The following is a 26,271-nucleotide window of genomic DNA, read 5'->3' on the forward strand; positions in this document are numbered from 1 at the left end:
ATAATAATAATAAATAAGATTTCCATAGTGTTTAATATGTACCCAATACCTTTATAAGTGATTAAAAAATATTAAATCATTGAATACAACAACCCTATCTGTAGATATCCTCATCCCCACTTGACAAATATGGAAAAGAAGCACAGGGAGAATATCAAACTTGCCCAAGTTTTAATAGATGTTTCTTCTAACTTTATTTTAATGTCATAACCTATATCTGAGGTTCCTATATCCCCCTGAGCCTATTTGATAAACATTTTTATATAAAATCATGCATTTGACATTTTAGATACAATTCCCTTTTATGTTTACTTATTTTTGAGAGACAGAGAGCTGGAGAGAGAGAGCAAGAGCATATGAGTGGGGGAGTGGCACAGAGAGAGGGAGACATAGAATCCTAAGCAGCTCCAGGCTCTGTGCTGTCAGTACAGAGCCCGACACAGGGCTCAAACTCACTAACTGTGAGATCATGACCTAAGCTGAAGTTGGACACCCAACTGACTGTACCACCCAGTCGCCCCTCAGATATATTAATATACAGTTATTTGTATCGCCACCATTTATTTTCTTTACTGATAGGATTATTTCACTTTCAAAATTGGTATTATAAATTATTTCATAGATACAAAAAGGAATAAAGATCAACATAATACACATTCATAGGCATATGTCCCAGTTTAAGGCAGACATATGACCAATATTGTTGGCACTTCTTGTGAACCCTTCCTGTTTTCATTCTCTTCCCTAACCCAGATCAAAGTAACTCCTATAGTTAACTTCCTGTTTGTCATTCTTTTTCATGCCTTTATAGTTTTATGAAGATATGTGTATCTATAAACTACATGGAGAATTGTCTTGCCAGTTTTTAAGCCATATATAAATATATCATGATGTATATATTGTTTTCCAACTGTCTTTTTATTGCTTCATATTTTGTTTGTAAACTTTATGTGCAAATCAATAGCTCCAGTTTATTCATTTTAATAGCAGTAGGATATTTTGGGTACATGAACAGAGCACAATTCATTTATCCATTCTCTTGTTGATGAAATTTCAGATTAATTCCAGGAGTTGACAATTGAGAAGAATACTATGGATGTTTTTATATATTCCTCCATGTGAATTTTTGACACACTTTATTTCAATACATACATCAGAGGAGAATTCTTGAGTCATGAGGTAAGCACACATCCTGAGCAGACTAAATGAGGGATATAGTAAGCAGAGTTAAGAATGCAGATATTAGAATCAGATTCTCTCATATAAAATTGACACTTACTATTGACTCATGAGACTCATTTTCCTCCCTTATACAGTAGAGATACTAAAACTTGCCTCATGGGACTTCCATGGTCATTAAAGGAGCTAATATATATAAAGCACTTAATATTTCAGCTGGCATATAGAATTATATTGATAATTATTATCACTGTTACTAATATTATTTTGGTTTTTATTAATATAAGTATTAGGAGTTGAAATCATAGTGGTAATGAGAAGTCAATTCAAAGTCAAGTAGTTCATAGAAAAGACTTTGATTTTCTATGAGAATAGGTTAAAAGCAAGAAAAAGGAAGAAACAATTATATTAAAGATGCCACTGAGACTTTTCAGGAGAAAGAATATGATAGTTTGGAATATGTGCTTGTAATGGAGATTGTAAGAGGTGGTCAGACTCTGGATATATTTGGAAAGTACAAAAGCCAGGATTTGCTGATTTATAGATAAGAGGAAAGTTAGGGAAGATTTTGAAGTGAGTATCCTAAATAGATGGAAGACTATAGCGTTGGCATAATTTAAAATAATGTATAATGAGTAGGGTTAGGGATAATCCAAGGAGGTCTGTTCTGGATGCATTAAAAATTCAAGTGGAAGAAACAAGAAGATAGCTGAATATTAGCAATTCCTAGTGCTGGTCCAGGCCATATATAATCTACATAAACATAGATATATAGGTTAAAAGAACACCGGTTATTAGAACATTTAAATTGATGAAACACTTGGGCGCCTGGGTGGCTCAGTCGGTTGAGTATATGACTTCGGCTCAGGTCATGATCTCATGGTTTATGAGTTTGAGCCCTGCATCAGGCTCTGTATTGACAGCTCAGAGCCTGGAGCCTGCTTCAGATTTTGTGTCTCCTTCTCTCTCTGCCCCCACGAGGTTCATGCTTTGTCTCTTTCTCTCTCTCTCTCAAAAACAAATAAACATTGGAGGAGGGGCCAACATGGCAGAGAAGCAGGGGGATCCAAACTTCCCTCTTCTCTCAAACAAAGAAGTTAAAGCACAAGGAGTTTGAATCCCAAAATTCTGGGAGGAAAAGAGACAGTTGTGCTTCCAGGGAACTGCCAGGACAACCTAACAGGCTATAGGGCTACTTCAATAAACAAATCACAGCACACCTGGTGGAGGGTCCAAAACATCACTACAAGTAGGGAGATAACCAAAGTCACAACAGAGAGCAAGTAATACTCTCCAAAAAGCATCTCCTAAAGGGTTAGGCCCTGGACAGTGTATGACTCCTCTTTAATATAGTAATGCTCGCAGGTTCAGGGCACATAACAAGCTTTTAAAACACATAAGAGACAGAAAAGTAGTCAAAATGATGAAATGGAAGTATTCTCCTCAAAAGAAATGTCAGGACGAAATGATAGCTAAATAATTGATCAAAACAGATATAAACAATATAACTGAACAAGAATTTAGAATAATAGTCATAAGATTAATTTCTGGGCTTGAAAAAAGCATAGAAGACAGCAGAGAATCTATTGCTGTAGAGACCAAGGAACTAAAAAATAGTAATGATGAATTGAAAAATGCTATATATGAGGTGCAAATAAAATAGAGGTGGTCACAGCAAGGATTGAAGAGGTAGAAGGGAGAATAGGTGAATTATAAGATAAAATTATGGAAAAAGAACGAGCTGAGAAAAAGAGATAAAAAATTCTGGATCATGAGGGGAAAATTAGAGAATTAAGTGACTCAATGAAACAGAACAATATCCACATCATAGGAGTTCCAGAAGAAGAATAGAAAGGGGCTGAAGGTGTATTTGAACAAATCATAGCTGAGAACTTCCCCAATCTGGGGACAGAAACAAACATTGAAATCCAGGAGGCACAGAGAACTCCCTTCAGATGTAACTTGAATCGATCTTCTGCATGATATACCATAGTGAAACTGGCAAAATACAAAGATAAAGAGAGAATTCTGAAAGCAGCTAGGAATAAATGGGCCTTAACATACAAGGGTAGACACATAATGGTAGTAGCAGACCTATCTACTGAAACATAGCAGGCAACAAAGGAGTGGCAGGAAATTTTCAATGTGATGAACAGGAAAAATAGGCAGCCAAGATCCTTTATCCAGCAAGCCTGTCATTCAGAATAGAAAGAGAGATAAAGGTCTTCCAAAACAAAAACTGAAGGAATTCATCACCACTAAACCAGCCCTACAAGAGATCCTAAGGGGGACTCTGTGAGTGAAATGCTGCAAGTACCAAAAAGGACATGAGACATCATTACAAGCATGAAACCTACAGATAACACAATGACTCTAAAACCATATCTTTCAATAATAACACTGAATTTAAATGGACTAAATGCTCCAATCAAAAGACACAGGGTATCAGAATGGATAAAAAACAAAAACAAAAACAAGATCCATCTGTTTTCTGTCTACAAGAGACCCATTTTAGACCTGAGAACACCTTCAGATTGAAAGTGAGGGCATGGAGAACCATCTATCATGCTACTAGATACCAAAAGAAAGCTGCAGTAACCATACTTATAGCAGAAAAACTCGATTTTAAACAAAAGGCTGTAACAAGAGATGAAGAAGGGTATTATATAATAAATATGGGCACCTATCCATCAAGAAGAACTAACTGTTATAATGTCTATGCACCAAATTTGGAGGCACCCAAATATATAAAACAATTAATCACATACATAAGCAATCTTACTGGTAAGAAAGTGGTAATTGCAGAGGACTTTAATACTCCACTTACAACAATAGACAGATCATCTAGGCAGAAAATCAGTAAAGAAACAATGGCCCTGAATGATACACTGGACCAGATAGACTTGACAGATATATTCATAACTTTAAATCCTAAAGCAGCAGAATATACATTCTTCTCACATGCACATGGAACATTCTCCAAGATAAATCACATACTGGGTCACAAAACAGCCCTCAATAAATATAAAAGAATTCAGATCATACCATGCACACTTTCAGATCACAATGCTACGAAACTTGAAATCAACCACAGGAAAGAGTTTGGAAAACCTCCAAATGCATGGAGGTTAAAGAACATCCTACTAAAGAATGAATGGGTCAACCAGGCAATTAAAAAAATTAAAAAAATATACAGAAACAAATGAAAATGAAAAGACAACAATCTAAACCCTTTGGGATGCAGCAAAGGTAGTCTTAAGAGGAAAATACATTGCAATCCAAGTCTATCTCAAGAAACAAGAAAAATCCCAAATACAAAATCTAACAGCATACCTAAAGGAACTGCTTCTAAGTTCTGCTTCTAGAGCAGAACAGCAAAGAAACCCCAAATCCAGCAGAAGAAGAGAAATAATACAGATTAGAGCGGAAATAAACAATATAGAATCCAACAACAACAACAACAACAACAACAACAACAACAACAGTAGAACAGATCAATGAAACTAAGAGCTGGTTTTTGGAAAAAATAAAGAAAATTGATAAAACCTCTAGCCAGCCTTTTCAAAAGAAAAGAGAGAGGACCCAAATAGATAAAATCACAAATGAAAATGGATTTATTACAACCAAACCCTGAGAAATACAACCAATTATCAGCGAATACTATGAAATATATGCCAACAAACTGGACAACTTGGAAGAAATGGACAAAGTCCTAAACACCCACACACTACCAAACTCAAATGGGAAGAAATAGAAAATTTGAACAGATTCCTAACTGGTAAAGAAACTGAATCATTTATAAAAAATCTCCCAACAAATTAGAGTCCTGGACCAGATGGCTTCCCTGGGGAATTCTACTAGACATTTAAAGCAAAGTTAATACCTATCTTTCTCAAGCTGTTCCAAAAAACAGAAATGGAAGGAAAACTTCTGGACACATTCTATGAAGTTAGCATTACTTTGATTCCCAAACCAGACAGAGACCCCAGAAACAAAAAGGAGAACTACAGGCAAATATCCTTGATGAACATGGATGCAAAAATTCTCAACAAGATACTAGCAAATTGAATTCAACAACATATATAAAGAATTATTCATCATGATCAAGTGGGATTCATTCCTGGCTGCAGGTCTGTTTCAATATTCGCAAATCAATCAATGTGATACATCACATTAATAAAAGAAAGGATAAGAGCCATACGGCCCTGTCAGTAGATGCTTAAAAGCATTTGACAAAATAGAGCATCCTTTCTTAATAAAAACCCTCAAGAAAGTAGGGATAGAAGGAACATACCTAAACATCATAACATAATAAAAGCCATATATGAAAAGCCCACAGCTAGTATCATCCTCAGTGGGGAAAAACTGAGAGCTTTCCCCCTGAGATCAGGAACTTGACAGGGATGTCCACTCTCATCACTGTTGTTTAACATAGGGTTGGAAGCCCTAGCATCAGCAATCAGACAACAAAAGGAAATCAAAGGTATCAAAATTGGCAAAGAGGACATCAAACTTTCACTTTTCGCAGATAACATGATACTCTAGGTGGAAAACCTGAAAGACTCCACCAAAAGAATGCTAGAACTGATACATGAATTCAGCAAAGTCACAGCGTAAAAAATCAATGTACAGAAATCAGTTGCATTTTTGTACACCAATTATGAAGCAACAGAAAGAGAAATAAAGAAACTGATCCCGTTTACAACTGCACCACGAACCATAAAATAGCTAGGAATAAACCTAACCAAAGATGTAAAAGATCTATATGCTGAGAACTATAGAAAGCTTATGAAGGAATTGAAGAAGACACAAAGAAATAGAAAAACATTCCATGCTCATAGACTGGAAGAATAAGTGTTGTTAAAATGTCAGTACTATCCCAAGCAATCTACACATTTAATCCAATCCCAATAAAAATTGCACCAGCATTCTTCTTGAAGCTAGAACAAAAAGTCCTATAGTTTGTATGGAACCACAAAAGACCCCGAATAGCCAAAGTAATACTGAAGAAGAAAACCAAAGTGGGAGGCATCACAATCCCAGACTTTGCCTCTACTACAAAGCTGTAATCATCAAGACAGTATAATATTGGCACAAAAAAAGACACATAAATCAATGGAATAGAATAGAGAACCCATAATTGGACCCACAAATGAATGGCCAACTAATCTCTGACAAAGCAGAAAAGAGTATCTAATAGAAAAATGACAGTCTCTTTAGCAAATGGTGCTGGGAGAACTGGACAGCAACATGTAGAAGAATAAAACTAGACCACTTTCTTACACTGTACACAAAAATAAACTCAAAATGGATGAAAGACATCAATGTGAGACAGGAAACTATCAAAACCCTAGAGGAGAAAGCAGACAACAACCTCTTTGACCTCAGCTGCAGCAATTTCTTACTCAACAAGTCTCTGAAGGCAAGGGAAATAAAAGCAAAATGAACTACTGGGACCTCATCAAGATAAAAAGCTTCTGCACAATGAAGGAAACAATCAACAAAACTAAAAGGCAACTGATAGAATGGGAAAAGATATTTGCAAATGACATATCAGATAAAGGGCTAGTATCTAAATCTATAAAGAACTCACCAAAGTCCACACCTGAAAAACAAATAATCCTGTGAAGAAATGGGCAGAAGACATGAATATACACCTTTCTAAAGAAGACATCAGATGGCCAACAGACACATGAAATTATGCTCAACGTCACATCATCAGGGAAATACAAATCAAAGCCACACTGAGATACTACCTCACACCACTCAGAGTGGCTAACATGAACAAATCAGGAAATTATAGATGCTGGCAAGGATGTGGAGAAACAGGAACCCTCCTGCACTGTTGGCGGAAATGCAAACTGGTGGAGCCACTCTGGAAAACAGTGTGGAGGTTCCTCAAAAAATTAAAAATAGAACTACCCAATGACCCATCAATAGCTCTGCTAGGAATTTACCCAGCGGTTACAGGAGTGCTGATGCATAGGGGCACATGTAACCCTATGTTTATAGCAGAGCTTTCAACAATAGCAAAATTATGGAAAGAACCTAAATATCCATCAGCTGATGAATGGATAAAGAAGATATGGTTTATATATACAATGGAATACAACTTGGCACTGAGAAAGAATAAAATCATGCCATTTGCAGCAACATGGATGGAACCGGAGGGTATTATGCTAAGTGAAATAAGTCAAAGAAAGACAGATATCATATGCTTTCACTCATAGGCAGATCTTGAGAAACTTGACAGAAGACCATGGAGGAAGGGTAGGAGGGAAAATAGTCACAAAGAGAGGGGGAGGGAGGCAAACCATAAGAGACTCTTAAATACAGAGAACAAACTGAGGGTTGATGAGGCGGGGGAGAGGGTAAAGTGGGTGATGGGCATTAAGGAGGGCACTTGTGATGAGCAACTGGGTGTTGTATGTAAGCCAATTTGACAATAAACTATATTTAAAAAAACAAATAAACTTAAAAAAATAATAAAATAAATTGATGAAACACTAAAGAAAGATGGCTCTTAAACTTACAGCCAGCATACCCACATTATACACTGGAGTAATAAAAAGAGGAACTAGAAAGGAGACTGAGAAGGCAACCAGAATAAAGGAGGAAACCTGAGACAGTGTGGTATCCTGCAAGTTAAGTGAGGAAAAGGTTTTTCAGTAAGAAAAGTGGCCACCAATGTTAGATTTAGTTCACAGGTGAAGTAAGAAGCATGAGAATGGACGAGTAGATTTACTGGTTGAGTAGATTTACAGGGAAGTTACTGGTGAAAAATCAATACATTTGGTGGAGTGGTGAGAATGGATACGTGACCTATGTGGGTTTAAATAAGTACTGAAATTAGAGGCAGTGAGGAGAAATTCTTTCCAAGAGTTTTTATCTGAAGTGAAGTAATAAACTGTTTGATAATATTTCTAGGATTTGTTATTATTGTTGCTACTTGTTTTTGTTAGTGTCACATGGTCTTTGTAAGGACATTCAGTCTGTCACACTGTCAAAAACAAAAGCCACTAATATTGATTATATATGTTCTGCCTTTGATCTTAATACCACTTCATAACTATTTACTTTCTTGGTCTTTTCAGGAAATATGCAGTCAGAGGACCCAACTATCCTGCTTTTATCTTTCATTTATTTTTAATGTATGTTTTCTCTGTATTTTTAAAATTGGCTTTTTTTCTCTAATATTTTGAAACCATTTTCCTAATTCATTTTCAATACTGTTTTTCCCATAAATGAATCCAAATCTGCCTATTTTTCTTAGTAAAGTTAACCATAGCCCAGAGACTTCAAAATTCAGTAATCTCATTTCTCCATATCATTTATTTAAAATGGTTTTAATATCAACTTCTTTATTAATTCAGTAATTGTCTTAAAGGTGAACATTTTACATTTCGAAGAGAATTTTTCAATATTGGGAAAAGGGTGAATTTCTCTCACTTCTCTTCCTTCCTTCCTTCCTTTTCTTCCTTTTACTTGGAGAGATCATTAAAATATAGATTACTCAGCTTCTCCCCCAGCTTCTGATTCAGCATATATGGAGTAAGGATGAACAATGTGCATTTCTAGTAAGTTCCTAAGATATTCTAATTGTGCTAGTCTATTAACTACACTTTTAAAAGTACAGTGCAAAAGATTATCATCTGTAAAATTCTTATTTTTGTAATTTATTGTCTTTATTGATTACATTCATCATTAACTTTAATAAATATTTTGAATGTAGTATGTAAGTTTGGTTATACATTTATATAAGTATAAATATATACACATAAAATATGCATATCATAAATCATATGTACATATTTCATTTGAAAAAAATTTTTACTGAAATTTTCATAAGCTTTTAAATATTTTTGCTTTTCATGAGCTTTTGCTGAGAGAGAGGGTTTAAACTTTTCTCTTACCAATATTGTGTTTTTGTCAATTTCACATGCCATTTTCTATTATTGTAATTTATTTCAAAGTTAGTTTCATAGGTTGATAAAGTCTAATGTTTGCTGAGTAGACTATGACTTCTCTCAACATAAAATATTTATTTGTCCTTTTTAATATTTCACCTTGCCATTTGCAATAACATGGGTGGACCTAAATGGTATTATGCTAAGGTACATTAGTCAGACACAGAAAGACAAATACCATATGATTTCTACTTATATGTGGAATCTAAAAAAATAAAACAAACATGCAAAAAAATGGAACCAGAATTCTAAATAGAGAATAAACTGGTACTTTTATTCAGTTTGCATAAAAAGTGAGGTGAGATGGGTAGGTAATTGGCAAAATAGGAAAAGGGGATTAAAAGCTATAAACTTTCATTTATAAAATAAATAAGTCACATAAATGAAAAGAACAGGATAGGGAATATAGTCAGTAATGTTGCAATATTGTTGTATGGTGACAGATGGTAACTACACTTATTGTGGTGAGCATAGCATAATGTATAGAAACGTCAAATCACTCTTGTACACCTAAAACTAATATAACACTGTATGTCAACTATATTCTGATTTAAAAAAAATTTTTAATGTTTATTTATTTTTGAGAGAGAGACGGAGGATGAGTGGGTGAGGGGCACAGAGAGAGGGAGACACAGAACTTGAAGCAGGCTCCAGGTTCTAAGCTGTCAGCACAGTGCCTGATGTGGGGCTCGAACCCACAAACCACAAGATCATGACCTGAGCCAAAGTTGGATACTCAACCAACTGAGCCACCCAGGCGTCCCTGTACTCTGGTATTTTTAAAGCATGTATGTTTAAGTATAATCAATGTGTGATGACATGTCAAGCTTGTGGAGATTTACATTCCATTTTCACGTAAAGTATTTACCACTGGATACAGGAACAAACAAAAAGATTTCACCTTGGCTTCTACTGCCTGATAGTCATATTTATGCATCTGCCCTCTTTTTTTTTAATTTCTGCCTGGTATATATTTTTCTGGTTCTGTATTCTTAACCTTTCTGGGTCATTTCGTTTGTTTTATAATCCTTATACATAGAATTTGGCTGAATTTTTGCCTGTTGTTTTTTTAATTTTATTTTTAACCTTTCTTAAAAGTCTCAGAATGTAGTATGAAAATATAACCAGTTCACACATGATCTCTGAAATTATTTTTGGTAACTGTTTTCTCTTACTTTTTCATGTTATTCTTACATTCCCTCTCATAGTTATTTGAATTGTTTGAGATGTCTTTTTCTTAAGTCTCTCTCTCCCTTCCTCTTTCTCTTTTTCCCTCTCAAAGCTCTATATATCTATTCCTATTCTTTGACTTATACATTAAGAACATATTTAAGTTTACATTCTTTCAATACTTTGAATTCATAACTATAAACTACAGCATCATTTTGCTCCATATCCTCCACTCTACCATCTACTTGTTTGTCATAAATAGTAATATATAATTGTTTTTAAGGCTTTAGTCTATGGTAAATTGATAATCTTACATTTATTTTCATGATATTTTCTTACCATTACTTCTTATAAAATATATATTTTGGCTTAGTTTTTTTCGTCTGTTTCAATCACACTCCTTTAAACATTTTAACTCAATTTGGTTTTGAAACAATGATTCTACATCCATTATGAACTAGCATTCAAGAGTGGGGCAAAATATAGAACTAATAACCACTTGAACATGTCTGAGTATATGATAATCTTTTGTGTTTTCTTTAGTTAATTTTTTCAAATGTTTATTTATTGTGACAGAGAGAAGGAGAGAGAGTACAAGACGGGGAGGGACAGAGAGAGAGGGAGAGAGAGCCCAATGTGGGGCATGATGTCATAAATCATGAGATCGTGACCTGAACTGAAATCAAGAGTCAGACGCTTAACCAACTTGGCCACCTAGGTGCCCTCCTGAGATTTATTTGTTTTACATTTTCAATATCATTCTACTTTCCTTGGGATTTTTGAGTTTGGAACTACTTCCCCTAGTGTTGACTCCTTCCATTTATATTTGTAATCCAGTGTGAACACATAAGCCATACTACTTATAATAATTATTTTATTTTGTCTTGATTTTGTGGCTATATATATATATATATATATATGCATCAGTGCATAAAGTCTACTAATTATAAACACAGAGCACAGTTAACCCACTCCATTTTACATATGTAGGTACCTGTACAACTACCACTCACATAAATATTTACAACATATTTTCAAAACTCCAGATGTTTCCTACATGCTCCTTGCCTTACATATCCTGTGGAAGAAAACACTATTATGACCTTTGTCAACATAGATTATTTCTGTCTATTCCTGAACTAAATACAAATTGAATATATATTTTATATCTAGTTTCTTTCACTCAACAAAATGTCTGTATGATTTACCCATGTGGCAGTTGTCAATTCTTTTTCAGTTGTGTGTAGTGTTCTGTTGCACATACCCACAAGTTTCAATCCATTCTTCTATTGATAGAGTTAGAGGAGGATTTCCATGTTGCTGGGATCCCAATCACTAAGAAGGAATGCTACCTAAGTGGCTTTCATATCTCTGAGTGGGCATTTTGTTGCACTAAAGAGTGAAAAATTATTTTGGGGTGACAAGGTGGGGAACTAGAAGCTCAAAGAAAATTGCCAGTCACGTCTTTCTGGCATCACAATGTCTATTCAGAACCCCACAATGGAAAATTTTATGAGGGAGCCAGCTGGCACAGTAACTTTGTCATTTGCAGAGCCCCAGCTTCAACATCCTAAAGCATAGCATGGTAGGTTGGGTTTTATGTTGAAACAGAAGATTTTAATAACCAGCACGGATGTCAGCGGCCTGCTTCTAGCCATTGTTGGGGAGAGACAAGATGTGGGGTTGAACAAGCTTGTTTCCTTATCTTATGGTGACTGTAAGCTATCTATCTATGGGTCTATCTATTGATCTATCTATTATTTTAAATAATGAGAGAGAACACAAATGGAGGAGAGGAGCAGAGGAAGAGAGAGTTAGAATCTTAAGTAGGGTTCACGCTCCACTGAGCCATTTAGGCGCCTTTGTAAGCTATTTCAATGTCTTTCCTAATATCTTGTTTATCAGTACAACTGCCTCAGAGAACAGAATGTCATCCTTCTATCTCCCTTTATTCTTCCTCTATGGATGCCCCATGAAAAAATATGTCAAAATGTGCTCTTCTATTTTCTTGAGCCCCAAAATTCATATTACAACATTTCCCAGTAAGGTCAAGGACTTTGTTTAGAATCTAGGTGTGGTTTTTACCTGGAAGACAAATGCCATTGCTAACTTCTGTTCAGTGTTAATAGAAGAAGAATGGTTTGACTAACATTCTGATTAAATTGCTGATCTCCTTCTTGCTTTAATTGAGGACTTCTGAATTCAAAAATTTCAGGGTATCCTTTGAAGAAAATCTCTTATTTTAGTTTTTTGTACTTAAACTACACCATTTTCCATGCTCTTTTATTTACTGTAATATGCAATTCCCTTGAAATCAACCATCTTGTCTTTTCAGTACCTTTATGAATATGCTCATATATGTATTAACATATTAATAAATTTTAGTAGGAAGGAGAAGTAGATAGTTTGATTCAGATAATCATCTTGATGCATTTTCACTTTTCCTTAACTTGAAACCATAAATTATCTTGTAGCTATATAGTTTTTCCAAATCAACAGCTAGGTGAGTAGACTCTGACAATTAGAGTGTAGGGATAAGAGAACACAAAGATACTTGAAGCATGGGATACTGTAGATAATGTTGGGTAACTTGGGTTCTTGTTGGAAATAAAAGGTTACACTTAAAGATTATAAATTAAACAAAAATAAACTTCTGGGAATAAAATAAACCTGTTTTCAGCTATATTTTTAACTGCGTAGGGCTTCTCATGCTTTGGAGTGATTTTTATGCAAGACTTTCAAACCTACATTTCATAAAAGAGATGGTCTTACATAGGATTTCAAAGGATAGAAAGAGTAACCAAAAAAAGATTAATGATTTTCTTCACAGAAAAAAAAAAAAAAAACTTGATAATTTAGATTTGGATAACACTAAACCCGTGGTTCTCAAATTTCATGCAATAGATTAACTTGGAGGGCTTGTTAATACACAAATTGTTGGAAACCTATCCCTGGGTTTCCCATTCCAGTCTGGCGTTTGGAGCAGCAATGAAGGCCTGCCTTTCTGAAAAGTTCCCTGGTAAAACTGATGCTGCTACGCAGGGACTCCAGGTTGAAAACCCACTGCTGTAAAAAGATAATGCAAAATACATAATGTATCAAATAGAAAGATAATCATTACTCAATTAGCAATAGAATATATAACTAAAATTGTGTAAGGCAGATTCTGTATACTCTGAAATGTGTTAGCTGTAATTTAATCAGTCTTAATATAACCTAGATGTACACCTATATGCCTGTTCTCAAATTCCACAAACCTATCACCTCAGGGTCACTCCCTGTTGACCTTTTTAAATTCTGACCTGTAGAAAGCATCTGAGGGAGATCTAATGACATAGTGAGTACATTGAATAATGAAAACAACACAAATCATGCACTCTATAATATAGTAAACAAAATATTTTATATATATACAACAATTTTACTTATATATTTTTCTGTGCCTAGAATCATCATTATTTATAAGGTCCATGCATATGCCACTGCTGAGAGTCTAAAAATAATGAGGAAAACTTAGAAAGTACATGCAGAATGCAAACAGCAGCCTTGAGAACAGTGAACATTAATTCAAAGTGTCTGCAAAGAAGTAGAGTGTTAATAGTTTTATAAATGTAAGTATTTTTTCATAATGGAAATATTTTTCACTTTAATATCAATATGGAGATATATATATATATATATATATATATATATATATATATATTACACTAAGAATGTCCATGATTACCTATGATTGCTTAGAGAGAAATGTTTTAAAACCTACTTGTGGAACAAATCAGGTTAATTCATAGCAATCCTCAAGGTCTGCCTATAGGGCTACACAAAACTATCAGAAGATATTTATCTATGACAACTTGGGTTTGGTTACTTGACTATCCAATGACCAGAGAAGGAGGGAATCCTCAGGTTTAGAGAACAGTTTTATGTCAGGAGGAGGAAGGAGCAAAGCAAGGACTGAGGAGGAGAACTCGAGAATGAGTGGTAACTCGTAACCGGGTGGCCTTAGGTAGGGAGTAGTGTTATTTAGTAATAAGCATTGCTTGAGAAATGAACAGCTCCTCTACTCTCCTGGAACGAAGGAATCAGAAGATATTAATAGAAATTATCATCATTTCTTTTAACAAAGGATGTCACCAATAATGAAATTATTTTGTGCCTCTGTCAATCCCAGAAAAAAAAAAAGAAAAAGAAAAAGAAAACAACAGGAAGATGTGAAATCTATCAGTGAAATAAATCTATTTTTCTTTAAGTACAAAGTCTTACCAACAGCAAAATGTGTTCTTCTTACTTTTTTTTTCCTCCAGGAGAAATGGAATGTGGCTTTAATAAAGTAACTTACAAAAAAAATGTGGAAGGCCTCAGTACTCAGTGGTGAGAATATTGAGAATTGTCAAAGGGAGAGACTCATTAATCATAGCCCGGGGAAAGAGGGCCTAACAACCCTATCGCATCCTTATGCATCTTATCATCCCAACAGCTGACCTCTCTAATTAGAGGTGAAACAGAGGGAAGATGGTGGCTTAGGAGGACGCTGGGCTCACCGCATCCTGCGGATCACTTAGATTCCACCCACACCTGCCTACATAACCCAGAAAATCGCCAAAAGACTAGCAGAACAGATTCTCCCAAGCCAAGCGTAGACGAGAGGCCCACGGAAGAGGGTAGGAAGGGCAAAGAGGCGGTGCGTGCTACAGGGACTGGCGGGAGGGAGCAGGGGCAGAGGGGCACCCCGCCAGCCAAGCAGAGGCCCCGACTCTGGCTTGCAAAAGCAGAAGGGCCAGAAGGAGTGTGTTCTGACAGCAAGCGGGACTTAACATCTGGAAGGTTGTAAGTTAACAGCTCTGCTCAGAGAACGGGAGGGCTGGAGGGCAATGGACAACGGGAGGGAGAGTTGTTGAGCCCGGGATGAGAGAGCTCAGCTTGGCGGGGAACCAAGGTGCTCGCCAGCGCCATCTCCCTCGCCCATCCCGCAGCCAAAATCCCAAAGGGAACCTATTCCTGCCAGGGAACTTGCTTGCACCGCGCAAACACCCAATGCTGTGCTTCTGTGGATCCATCCCTCTGGTGGCAGCTCTGACTCCCTCCTGGTGCAGCAGGGCCCCTCCCGAAGCAGATCTCTGAAAGAAAGGGGAGATGGAAAAGCAAGCTGAGCCTCCCCCTCCCGCCCCTGTGCACCTTGCCAATCCAGACCAGCTAATACCCCAGATCCCTAGCACCACAAGCCTGGCAGTGTCCAAGTAGCCCAGACGGGCCACGCCACCCCACAGTGAACCCCGCCCCTAGGAGAGGGGAAGAGAAGGTACACACTGGTCTGACTGTGGCCCCAGCGGTGGGCTGGGGGCAGACATCAGGTCTGACTACGCCCCGCCCACCAACGCAAGTTATTCCAGACAGCACAGGGGAAGTGCCTGGCAGTTTTGTACCACTCCAGGGACTATCCAAAATGACGAAACAGAAGAATTCCCCTCAAAAAAACCTCCAGGAAATAACGACAACTAACTAACTGATCAAAAACGATTTAAATATAAGAGAAAGTGAATTTAGAATAATAGTCATAAAATTAATCGCTGGGCTTGAAAACAGTATACAGGACAGCAGAGAATCTATTGCTACAGAGATCAAGGGACTAAGGAACAGCCAGGAGGAGTTAAAAAATGCTATTAATGAGCTGCAAAATAAAATGGAGACGACCACAGCTCGGATTGAAGAGGCAGAGGAGAGAATAGGTGAACTAGAAGATAAAGTTATGGAAAAAAAAGAAGCTGAGAAAAACAGAAAATCCAGGAGTATGAGGGGAAAATTAGAGAACTAAGTGATGCACTAAAGAGAAATAATCTACGTATAATTGGTATTCCAGAGGAGGAAGAGAGAGGGAAAGGTGCTGAAGGTGTACTTGAAGAAATAATAGCTGAGAACTTCCCTGATCTGGGGAAGGAAAAAGGCACTGAAATCCAAGAGGCAGAGAACTCCCTTCAGATGTAACTTGAATTGATCTTCTGCACGACATATCATAAAGAAACTGGCAAAGTACAAGGATAAAGAGACAATTCTGAAAGCAGCTAGGGATAAACGTGCTCTAACATAAAAAGGGAGACGTATAAGACTTGTGACCAATCTCTCTACTGAAACTTGGCAGGCCAGAAAGGAATGGCAGGAAATCTTCAATGTGATGAACAGAAAAATATGCAGCTGAGAATCCTCTATCCAGCAAATCTGTCATTTAGAATAGAAGGAGAGATAAAGGTCTTCCCAAACAAACAAAAACTGAAGAAATTCATCACCACTAAACCAGCCCTACAAGAGATCCTAAGGGGGACCCTGTGAGACAAAGTACCAGAGACATCGCTACAAGCATAAAACATACAGACATCACAATGACTCTAAACCCGTATCTTTCTATAATAACACAATGTAAATGGACTAAATGCACCAAGCAAAAGACATAGGGCATCAGAATGGATAAAAAAAAAAAAAAAAAAAAAACCAAGACCCATCTATTTGCTGTCTACAAGAGACTCCTTTTAGACCTGAGGACACCTTCAGATTGAAAGTGAGGCGATGGAGAACTATTTATCATGCTACTGGAAGTCAAAAGAAAGCTGGAGTAGCCATACTTATATCAGACAAGCTAGACTCTAAATTAAAGGCTGTAACAGGAGATGAAGGGCATTATATAATCATTACAGAGTCTATCCATCAAGAAGAACTAACAATTATAAATGTCCATGTGCTGAATACAGGAGACCCCAAATATATAAAACAATTACTCACAAACATAAGCAACCTTGTTGATAAGAATGTCGTAATTGCAGGGGACTTTAATACCCCACTTACAACAATGGATAGATCATCTAGACACATGGTCAATAAAGAAACAAAGGCCCTGAATGATACATTGGATCAGATGGACTTGACAGATATATTTAGAACTCTGCATCCCAAAGCAACAGAATATACTTTCTTCTCGAGTGCACAAGGAACATTCTCCAAGATAGGTCACATACTGGGTCACAAAACAGCCCTTCATAAGTATACAAGAATTGAGATCATACCATTCATACTTTCGGACAACAATGCTCTGAAGCTTGAAATAAACCACAGGAAAAAGTCTGGAAAACCTCCAAAAGCATGGAGGTGAAAGAACACCCTACTAAAGAATGAATGGGTCAACCAGGCAATTAGAGAAGAAATTTAAAAACATATGGAAACAAACGAAAATGAAAATACAACAATCCAAACATTTTGGGATGCAGCGAAGGCAGTCCTGAGAGGAAAATACATTGCAATCCAGGCCTACCTCAAGAAACAAGAAAAATCCCAAATACAAAATCTAACAGCACACCTAAAGGAAATAGAGCAGAGCAGCAAAGACACCCCAAACCCAGCAGAAGAAGAGAAATAATAAAGATCAGAGCAGATATAAATAATATAGAAACTAAAAACACTGTAGAGCAGATCAATGAAGCCAAGAGTTGGTTTTTTGAAAAAATAAACAAAATTGATAAGCCTCTAGCCAGGCTTCTCAAAAAGAAAAGGGAGATGACTCAAATAGATAAAATCATGAATGAAAATGGAATTATGACAACCAATCCCTCAGAGATACAAACAATTATCAGGGAATACTATGAAAAATTATATGCCAACAAATTGGACAACCTGGAAGAAATGGACAAATTCCTAAACACCCACACTCTTCCAAAACTCAATCAGGAGGAAATAGAAAGCTTGAACAGACCCATAACCAGTGAAGAAATTGAATAAGTTATCAAAAATCTCCCAACAAATAAGAGTCCAGGACCAGATGGCTTCCCTGGGGAATTCTACCAGACATTTAAAGCAGAGATAATATCTATCCTTCTCAAGCTACTCCAAAAAATAGAAAGGGAAGGAAAACTTCCAGACTCATTCTATGAAGCCAGTATTACTTTGATTCCAAAACTAGACAGACACCCAATAAAAAAAGAGAACTACAGCCCAATATCCCTGATGAATATGGATGCAAAAATTGTCAACAAAATACTAGCAAATTGAATTCAACAGCTTATAAAAAGAATTATTCACCATGATCAAGTGGGATTCATTCCTGGGATGCAGGGCTGGTTCAACATTGGCAAATCAATCAACGTGATAAAAGAAAAGATAAGAAAAGATAATCACATTAAAAAAAGAAAAGATAAGAACCATATGATCCTGTCAATCGATGCAGAAAAAGCATTTGACAAAATCCAGCATCCTTTCTTAATAAAAACCCTCGAGAAAGTAGGGATAGAAGGAACATACTTAAAGATCATAAAAGCCATTTATGAAAAGCCCTCAGCTTTTCATCCTCAATGGGGAAAAACTGAGAGCTTTCCCCCTGAGATCAGGAACTCGACAGGAATGTCCACTCTCACCGCTGTTGTTTAACATAGTGTTGGAAGTGCTAGCATCAGCAATCAGACAACAAAAGGAAATCAAAGGCATCAAAATTGGCAAAGATGAAGTCAAGCTTTCACTTTTTGCAGATGACATGATATTATACATGGAAAATCCAACAGACTCCACCAAAAGTCTGCTAGAACTGATACGTGAATTCAGCAAAGTTGCAGGATACAAAATCAATGTACAGAAATCAGTTGCATTCTTATACACTAACAATGAAGCAACAGAAAGACAAATCAAGAAACTGATCCCATTCACAATTGCACCAAGAAGCATAAAATACCTAGGAATAAATCTAACCAAAGATGTAAAAGATCTGTATGCTGAAAACTATAGAAAGCTTATGAAGGTAATTGAAAAAGATTTAAAGAAATGGAAAGACATTCCCTGCTCATGGATTGGAAGAATAAATATTGTCAAAATGTCAATACTACCCAAAGCTATCTACACATTCAATGCAATCCCAATCAAAATTGCACCAGCATTCTTCTCAAAGCTAGAACAAGCAATCCTAAAATTCATATGGAAGCACTAAAGGCCCCGAAGAGCCAAAGTGATTTTGAAGAAGAAGACCAAAGCAGGAGGCATCACTGTCCCAGACTTTAGCCTCTACTACAAAGCTGTCATCATCAAGACAGCATGGTATTGGCACAAAAACAGACACATAGACCAATGGAATAGAATAGAAACCCCAGAACTAGACCCACAAACGTCTGGCCAACTCATCTTTGACAAAGCAGGAAAGAACATCCAATGGAAAAAAGACAGTCTCTTTAACAAATGGTGCTGGGAGAACTGGACAGCAATATGCAGAAGAATGAAACTAGACCACTTTATTACACCATTCACAAAAATAAACTCAAAATGGATAAAGGACCTGAATGTGAGACAGGAAACCATCAAAACCCTAGAGGAGAAAGCAGGAAAAGACCTCTCTGATCTCAGTCGTAGCAATTTCTTACTTGACACATCCCCAAAGGCAAGGGAATTAAAAGAAAAAATGAACTATTGGGACCTCATGAAGATAAAATCTTCTGCACAGCAAAGGAAACAACCAACAAAACTAAAAGGCAACCAACGGAATGGGAAAAAGATATTTGCAAATGACATATCGGACAAAGGGCTAGTATCCAAAATCTATAAAGAGCTCACCAAACTCCACGCCCGAAAAACAAATAACCCAGTGAAGAAATGGGCAGAAAACATGAATAGACACTTCTCTAAAGAAGACATCTAGATGGCCAACCGGCACATGAAAAGATGTTCAGCGTCGCTCCTTATCAGGGAAATACAGATCAAAACCACACTCAGATATCACCTCACGCCAGTCAGAGTGGCCAAAATGAACAAATCAGGAGACTATAGATGCTGGAGAGGATGTGGAGAAACGGGAACCCTCTTGCACTGCTGGTGGTAATGCAAACTGGTACAGCCACTCTGGAAAACTGTGGAGGTGCCTCAAAAAATTAAAAATAGACCTACCCTATGACCCAGAAGCAGCACTACTAGAAATTTACCCAAGGGATATAGGAGTACTGATGCATAGGGGCACTTGTACCCCAATGTTTATAGCAGCACTCTCAACAATAGCCAAATTATGGAAAGAGCCTAAATGTCCATCAACTGATGAATAGATAAAGAAATTGTGGTTTACATACACAATGGAGTACTACAGGGCAATGAGAAAGAACGAAATATGGCCCTTTGTAGCAACATGGATGGAACTGGAGAGTGTGATGCTAAGTGAAATAAGCCATACAGATAAAGACAGACACCATATGGTTTCACTCTTATGTGGATCCTAAGAAATTTAACAGAAACCCATGGGGGAGGGGAAGGAAAAAAAAAATAGAGGTTAGAGTGGGAGAGAGCCAAAGCATAAGAGACTCTTAAAAAACTAAGAACAAACTGAGGGTTGATGGGGGGTGGGAGGGAGGGGAGGGTGGGTGATGGGTATTGAGGAGGGCATCTTTTGGGATGAGCACTGGGTGTTGTATGGAAACCAATTTGACAATAAATTTCATATATTAAAAAAAATAATTAGAAGTGAAACAAGGTCATGACAATTAGTTTTTAATGGAGACCACATGAAATGGAAAGCAACTTTGCTACAGGAAAAGAAGTGAGAATGTTTAAAGAACATGGTATCTTCCTATGGGAGAGGTGGAATTTTCCCAAGGGAAGGCAATAGGCCTGGCAGTGGAAGAGAAGGAAGGAAATTGGTGGGGAATGAGAGTGAGGTGAGGAATGGAAGGAGGAAATGCTCAGGGACTTCTTCACTGTGAAAGTACAGACATTTAAAAAGGGATCAGTCTCTGTATAGATGTAAATGAAATTCCAAGATACCTAGTAATAAACTATCATTCCTACATGAGAATTTTTTAGGAAAGAAACTTGAAGTTAGTTCCAGGGAAGCTGAGGGAAAAGGTGGACTACAGGAAGGGAAGCAAATACACTCAATTCTCCCAGCTACAGAGACCCAAGAGGGAGCCCTGTGTCTCCATTATTATTACATTGTGGTCATTAAAAGCAGGAAAACTGAAAAATACCCATTCAAAATATTCCATGGTGTTAGGGGAGTGTTTTTTGAGGGAAAAAAATCACGAGAAATAGTAAGTGAAAATCTTTTGATTGTCCCAAAAGGCATCCAATGGTTTCCCTTGAGTAGGACCTCAGAAAATTCCTCGGAGAAATAAATGGAGTTTTGCAAGATGTATGTGTGTGAGTGTGCATGTGTCTTGCATTTTTTTCCTGAACCTGGGCATACTTTTTTAGTGGTTTGTACCTAATTGGATAAATATACAGAGAGAAGGTACAGCACTGCAATGCAGAAAAAAAGAGTTAACTTTCCCAGGATAAAAAAAGAAATGGGAAACATTTTGTTTCTATTGTTTAAGGCACTGTTAGGTTTGCCAAAAAACCAAAAAAAGAAAACAAATTAAAAAGCTAAGACCTGAGTTGTGATCAATAAGCAAACGTAAAACCAGGATTGCAGCAATGGAGACCTGCTCTGGGATTATAAGACTAAGTCTGTGGCTGGAAGCAATGTGGAAAAGCCAGGTCTCAGATGCCCTACATTAAACTAGGACCCATGTAGCATGCTAAAATGGTCTCATCAGTGTCCATTCACTCCTGGTAAAAAAACAAACCTAAATTGCTTTTGGAAGAAATTACCACAAATTGGGTACAATTTAGATATAGTTTGTAAAAAATAACTGTTTAAGTATATCTTATAAATGAGCTTCAGCAAAAACCACAGATTTAAACTTTCAAAGACTTTTCATTTTGGAATTATATAAAGAATATAAAAAAGCTAAATCTGATCATTTAAAAATATAGAATTAAAATTAGCAATCAAAAATGTATTATGAGTTAGAGGGTAGAAATGAAGGAATAAATTAGAATAAAGGACAGAAAGTATGTTGGAAACATGAAGTAAGCTTAGCAACCTGGAGGATAAGCAGCAAGATGGGACCAAGGATTTGTGAGGAGCATGTGGTGAATTTCAAAGTTATCACCGATATTCTAATTTTTAAATTGACAGGAGGGTTCATAAAAGCTCACTTCAATATTATCATAATATATTATTCTATTTGGAAAAGCACAGTATTCTCTCATTCCTTCTTTCTGTTTATTTATCTCTTTCTCTGTTTTTTTCTCTCTCTTTTAATTACTATAATAAACCAAGGAGGCACAGACATGCTTTTCAAGGAATATTAAGATTTTTTATTATTAGAAGTCTTCTTAGGATATATGTATAAGACAAAGAAGGAGGGAAATGACCATAAAGTATTAAAAGTTAAGCCAGAAATTTAATTCTGCAGAGGCTGGTTCAAGTATCTTGATTTTTTTTTACGAATTTATTTCACAGCATTTATTGAGTACCTACATTAGCGGGTGTTCTAATAGACATATAAAATTAAGTAAGACAAGTTCCTAGAAGATTATTTTCTAGGAAACAAAAATGGATGAATCCACTTTTAAAATGGATGAATAAATGTATAATGTGTTATAAGAGTTACAGAAAATAAGTAATTTTATAATGTGTTGGGCATTGGGAGTATTAGTCTACCTATCCTGCCATAACAAAATGCCAAAGACTAGGTGCTTAAATAACAGAAGTTTGTTTCCCATAGTTCAGGAGGCTAGAAGTGTAAGATCAAGGGGCCAGCAAGGTGTGTTCATTCTGAGGCCTCTTCTCTTGGCTTCTAGGCAGGTGCCACCTCAGTGAGTGCTCACCTGATGTCTTTTGGCACACAAGTGGGGGGCAGGGGTGTGGGGAGAGAGACAAAGGGAGCAAAAGCTCTCCGGTGTCTCTTCTAATAAGATCACTAATTTCATCATGAAAGCCCCCCTCTCATGATCTCATCTAACCCTAATTACCTCCCAAAGACCCCATAACCAAATACTATCACATTGGAGGTTAGCATTTCAACATCTGAATTCGGGGAGACAAACATTCAGCCCATAATAGAGGGGGATATCAATAATGTTACTTTAGGAAAAATGAATTATCTAGTTCTTTGGGGATTCAACCAGAGATCAAATAATATAATTTTAATATCATTTCTCAATAAGTGCACTACTTAACAACTGTTTCACCCTAACATTTAAGGAAGTTACATACATACATGTTATGTTAATTTATACATATGAAGGGGGCAGATGAAATGCAATTGCAATATGAATATATATCTTTTACCTCGTTACACTTCTGATTCTTAAGAAGCTGCCATGACATTTAATTGCATATCTAGGTAGCTACACTGTGGTGAGCGTAACATAAGGTATAGAGAAGCTGAAACACTATGTTGTATGCCTGAAACTAATGTAACATTGTGTGTAATTTATATTCAAATAAAACAATTAAGTGATTTGCACATCTATTTACTAAAAATTACTAAGACACCAAGAGTTACACAGAAAGTGGTAGAATGAAATCAAATTATAATAGATGTTCTCTATTTAAACAATTTTATAATTCTTGCCATTAAAAATTCACTTAGAGCACAGAACCATGTATTTCAGAGAATGACATTTAAAAAGAAAAATGAGAGAACTATTTGGCATCAATTCTTGATTTTGGCTCAGGGGATTTTCCCTCTCCCTCTCTCTCAGGCCCTCCCATGTTCGTGCGCTCGTGCGCGCGCGCTCTCTCTCTCTCTCTCTCTCTCTCTCTCTCTCTCTCTCCCCCAAATAACATATAATGTTATTTGTGTGGTTTTCTCTAATTTTTAAGTTTCACATTTGGTGTTCAGTTACCTCAGGGCTCAGGCAAGGAAAGGCCAAATATAGCCTCATGCTTCAGAATATGATTCAATCCCCTAAAAATTAATAGAAGGTAAATTCCCATAATCATAGATCAAGAAAAATAAAACTGAGAATAAGCCACAAAATAGGTAGATAAAAGTGACTTGTCAGCATATAGGAAGCTAAGAGTAGATTCATTCTCCCTTGTCTGTGTATCACCAGAAGGATTAGTTGTATGTATGTATGTATGTATGTATGTATGTATGTATGTATGTATCTATCTATCTATCTATCTATCTATCTATTCCTGCCAGAGAAAAATATTCCCCCTCAGTTTAGAGAATCTGATATTTGCAACAGAAAAACATCAGCGAGAAGAGGATATTTTGGAAAAGTTTCTCCTAATTTTTAAATTTTATGTGTGGCTGAAACATGATTAATCTGTAAAAGAGCACTTATTTTGTACCATTATAAACACATCAGTTGAGTGTATTATCATAATAATAGACCTGGCTATCACTGATTGAACACTTAGTATGTACTAAACACAGTCACGTATTTTTAATGCATTTTCATTTAATTTTCATAAAAATTCAATGTGCAAATATTATTTTTCTCATATTAAAGGTTATAAAAACTGTACAAAAATTACAGGGTTAATTATAATCCCCAAGATCACATATCTAATAGTGTAGCTTAAATTCAAATACACTTAAAAAAATAGACTTTGAGGGACGTTTTAAGTTTACAGAAAAATCAAGCAAAAACTTTCCTATCAGTTACCCCTATTAACTTCTTGCATTGGAATAATATGTTTGTTATAATTGATAAGCTAATATTAATAAATTATTAACTAAAATCCATAGTTTACATTAAAATTCAGTTTGTACTGTACATTCTATGGGTTTTGACAAATGGTAATGTCACATATCCACCATTACAGTATCATACAGAATAGTTTTACTGCCCTAAAGTCCCGTGTGTTCCACCTATGCATCCCTCTCTCCCTCCCCTGGAGCCTCAGGTAAACACTTATCATCTTATTGTCTCCATAGTTTTGCTTTTTCCAAAATGCCATATAGCTGAAATCATATATGTAGCCTTTTCAGATTGGCTTCTTTCACTTAGCAATATACAATTAAGTTCCTCCATATATTTTCTTGTTTTTTTGTTTTTGGTTTTTTTTTTTTTGTATCCAAAAAATAATGTTTATTTCAAAATCGGGAAAACAACCAGCAATGAAAAAACAGCATAAGTGAATTGGCTTCTTTCACTTAGCAATATACAATTAAGTTCCCTCATATATTTTCTTGTTGTTTTTTTTTACCCAAAAAAGAAGTTTATTTTCAAAAATAAGTTTATTTCAAAACAACCAGCAATGAAAAAACAGCATAAGTGAACATTTCATTATGCAGTATTTTATTTGGAAAGATAAAATCTCAACAGATAAAGATTAAATAATGAATAATATATTCTTTTAATTTTTTTATTTATAATCCAAATTAGTCAACATATGGTTCCTTCATGTATTTTCATTGGCTTGATAGTTCATTTCTTTTTAGCACTGAATAATATTCCATTGTCTGGATGTACCACAATTTACTTACCCATCATCTACCGAAGGATATCTTAGTTGCTTCCAAACTTTGGCAATCATGAATAAAGCTGCTATAAACATCTGTGCGTAGGTTTTTGTATGGACATAAGCTTTCACTTCATTTGGAAACAAACAAATGAACAAACATGGAACACTATAGCTGGATCACAGAGTAAGAGTTATGTATATATGTATGTATGCATGTATATTTGTTGGTAGTATACAAATATAGACTAAATTGAGAAAATTAGGTGTGTATAAAAGCTGCTGCAGGTAATATAAAAATATTTCAACTAAAATTTTGGCAACATTCCTATCAACATGTCAGAGAAATAATTTATATTGAAGGGCCAAGCAAACACTAAAAAAAAATGATAATAATAATAATAATAATAATAATAATAATAGAGGAAGAGTCAAAAGCAGTATGTTAAGATATCATGGTTTTCTTTCTCTAGAGCTCTGTTCACTAATCTATACAAATCAGAGGTTTTTTTGGTATATTTCAATCTGGAGTGGAACTACAAAGAATATCATCTTCCCAAACTCTCCTGGCATGATATAGCCTAAGTTCACTCTAAGTACATTTCTGTCAAGCATTTGGAGAGTTAATCCCAACATACATTGAAGTTTTTGGATGTTCAAAACTGTCTGTGAGACTCTAAAAATAAAAGGAAAAACAAGTCC

General features: G+C 36.0%; 2 long non-coding RNA genes across 5 annotated transcripts in view; one reads left to right on the forward strand and one right to left on the reverse strand.

Annotated features, from left to right (window-relative positions):
* Window positions 1-26,271, reverse strand: part of LOC123384970 — a 476,510-nt gene that overhangs the window by 298,930 nt on the left and 151,309 nt on the right. The gene's annotated exons all lie outside the window — the stretch shown is intronic.
* LOC123384971 lies at window positions 1,050-8,482 on the forward strand. The gene is made up of 2 exons (XR_006596844.1): window positions 1,050-1,179; window positions 8,274-8,482. It is a non-coding gene; the product is annotated as an uncharacterized LOC123384971 (long non-coding RNA).

The sequence above is a fragment of the Felis catus genome, chromosome B1, assembly GCF_018350175.1.
Source record: "Felis catus isolate Fca126 chromosome B1, F.catus_Fca126_mat1.0, whole genome shotgun sequence".
Classification (NCBI taxonomy): Eukaryota; Metazoa; Chordata; class Mammalia; order Carnivora; family Felidae; genus Felis; species Felis catus.